The sequence below is a fragment of the Chiloscyllium punctatum genome, chromosome 48 (genome assembly GCF_047496795.1).
Source record: "Chiloscyllium punctatum isolate Juve2018m chromosome 48, sChiPun1.3, whole genome shotgun sequence".
NCBI classification, from domain to species: Eukaryota; Metazoa; Chordata; class Chondrichthyes; order Orectolobiformes; family Hemiscylliidae; genus Chiloscyllium; species Chiloscyllium punctatum.
This window is the reverse complement of record NC_092786.1, coordinates 49,509,508-49,512,940: the sequence shown is the minus strand read 5'-3', so window position 1 is coordinate 49,512,940 and position 3,433 is coordinate 49,509,508.

The window sequence follows — 3,433 nt, the reverse complement described above, 5'->3', positions numbered from 1 at the left end:
GCCCTGCTGTAAGGACAAACCAGAACATCACCCAGTGTTACATTATGTCCCTACCTCTGTGCCAGGAAACCCAGGTTCAATCCCAACCTGTGTCATAATGTCTCTGAACAGCTTAGTTAGAAAACATACATTCACTCCTTCTTGCATTACTCCAAACTAACAGGACTCACAACTAAGTTTTGCTGTGGCCTTCAGAATGAGTACTCATTCAACACAACTGTCCAAATGTGTAGATCTTCATTACTTTGTAACGCTCTACATGCCTACAGTTATCACAATCTGGAGCATACTCCAATGTGAAAGAGGTGATAAACTTCAATGTATGAAAGCTATTTAAAAACAAATGCACTTTTGTTGTACCCATTCTTGTATCACAAAGTGCTTTGGCACCTGTGGAGATTTGTCTCCAAACAGTCACAATTTTGGTTCAGGTTTTTACTTTTAAATGCAGTCCCCAGTGAAAAAGTTCCAAAGCACCGTCCAGTTGTGTCTTCATTGCAACAATCCATTGTAGCATTCTCATTGGTGTATTTATTGCTGAAAATATGAAAACTATCATTTTACCTTTTGAGCATCTTTTTGTGTGTATCGTGGTGAGAGAGACTAGTGTGATCAAACGAACACAAATGTCAAGCTATGCTGAATGTTCCCACTCTTCAGGCTGTCAGCTTTTTTCAACCATTGTATTTGCATATGTCCTCCAGCATCTTTCAGATGTTCTGATAAAACAACAAAATCTCTACTTCTGTAACATTTTATGTACATTGCAGGGAATCCCAAAGGGCTGCACAGCCAAGGAAAAGAGGAAATTAGGTTGATCAGTATGTTGGGAAAACACCCGCTCTGACATCTCTTAGCATCTATAATGATCACCAGGTTGGGTGGCAGGAACCCTGGTTTTACAGTATACCCAAAATATGCCTTTCTATTATGTATTATATGTTCAATTCTCATTGTTCATTGACACCCGAAATGTTAATCTGCCTTTTCTGTTCCCGAATACCGATGAGAACCCGCGTTATTACTTTCTGTTTTTACACGTGTGTGGGTGACAAACTGCATTCCAAACACCCTATAAATGTATTTATAGGCTTTGCTTAAAAATTGTTCATCACAGAAGAAAGGCTGACTTGTTGCCAGTGAATACATTGAACCCTTTGTAAACCCAACCACTTTCTATTTGTGTTCTGCCTCACGACTGATGGGGTTAGAGCACCCTCTGGTGTTCTTGCCAGCGCTTCACCATGAGTCTGTGTCCTGCTTGAACAGTTAATGTGATTTTGAGCTTTGGCAAACATCAAAATATCTAAAGTGTTGACTTCCTTTTTCAGGTGAAAGCAGTAAAAATTATTTTCCTAACAGGGTAGGTTACAGTGTTAATATAGGAAGGGTGTTTTGGAACTGGGGACAGATTTGAGCACAGGCATATCGCTTGTGATAAAAATATCAAGTATTTTCTCTCAGCTTTTCTCTTCTGATTGTTGCTGGGATAGAGATGCTTGCAGCCTTTTGTGAACATGTTCAGGACACCATTCTCCACATGTGAGTGTAGACAATGAGTGTTACAAAGATATTCAAAAACATGACGTGGACAACAGGTGAGTCAATTGTTTCTGCAGAAATTGTCACTGGGTCAACATCTTGCCTAACCACCATTCCCTGCTTGCTCAACCACACAGCACTCACCTACCCCATTCCAACCACAAGCAGCCCAGAAACTGAGCAGGCCAGCATATTACAGGGGTGACCTCTCTGGAGGAGAACGGGAACACTACAGATGCTGGAGGTCAGAGTTGGAAAGTATGGTGCTGGAAAAGCACAATGGGTCAGGCAGCATCCGACGAGTAAAAGAATTGATGTTTTGGGCATAAGCCCTTCATCAGGAATGCCACACCTTTTGACTGCGAGCTCCCTGGAGGGTCAAGGATCCTGTTAACACTGAAAAATATTTGAACAAATTCTTTGAAATGAAATCTCTGGCCCTGAAAAGTGAGCACTTATGCCGTTATTACGCAACTCAATGCTTGGCTGTCTGGGGCCAATTTCTGAACTGTTGCCAAATGTCTCACTGCATCACTGTTCATTTCCTGACAGGAACCTGACCTCATTCCCTTGGCCCAAAAGTGCAGCAAATACAGGAGCCTTCATCCAACCAGCACAACAAGCTATTCTCTGAAATAACGGTCACTGGATCCACACTTACAGGGAGAGTATTCAGCTCTGAGGCGGGATTCGAACAGGACAGACTTAACCCTCCGAACCTTAAGGGGCGATTTGATAGAAGCACTTAGAATTATAAAGGGAAGGAACAAAGTAGATTGAAACAACAGTTTTGAAATGATTGAATGTCTACAATTAGGAGTTAAAGGTAGAAAACTAGATGTAAAAGTTGAGGTTAGAGAGAAGAGGAGATTTTTTGACATGTGGGATTGTGTTGCTGAGCAGCAGGCTGAGTTAGTGAATGAAGCAAAGATTATGACAACATTTCAGGACAGGTCGATGGTTGTAGGGAAGATTAGCTGGATGAGGAAATGGAGCATGGATGAGGGGATGGGGCAACGATGTGGGGATGAGGGATTAGGACTTTGCTCATGTGGAGGATAACAACAAACGCCGGTTATTTCTTTGTTGTGCAATGTATGACTTAACGTATTTTTCACAGGTATCCTTTGATCTCTGTCTCCTTGTCTGCCCCTACATCTCTCTCTGACTGTCCACAAAAGAGCTCTATTTTTCTATCGATTGGTCATGAGGTCAGGACCAAGTTCAACTGTGAAGCCCAACCCACAGTGAAATAATCTACTGACATTCAGCACTGAGGCTTGGGGTGACCAAAGACTGGCTGATGAGATACCAGAAAGTGACTGGTGTCCACTTCACAAACCACGTTAGTGCATTTAAGACAGAAAACTGTGAGCAGTTTAGACTTATGGCTATTTCCATTCACTGTGTTGCAAAGATGGAATCAGCAATGTGACCACATCATGATGGTGGTTCGATGATTTTGTTACATGGGCTACTGGTGCCTACTCTATATGATCTGGGTATCAACCATCACCTCACACATCAGGGCTACATGCGAAAAGTGGCAAATGCTGTTCAACAGTTACATTGTTTAATAATAACCAGTGCTGACAAGTGACTCGTATCTTATTGCAAACAGCACCACCCCCTCCACGCACCAGGATTTTACATTTTTAACATTCCAGCAGTCCTGAAGGATGTCACAGACCAGGAACAGTACAAATCAACCTCTCCTCAATGCATCCACATTGTAGACTGTTTAAAAAAACATGAAATATCCAAATAAATCCATTCACTGATACTAACACTTTTCATGTGAATTCTGTGCTCATCAGGGTGAGTGATGTCAATCCTGAGGAATTGGCAGGCTTCCCCAGTTCAAGTACCAATTGATCCCCCCAGCTCAGGT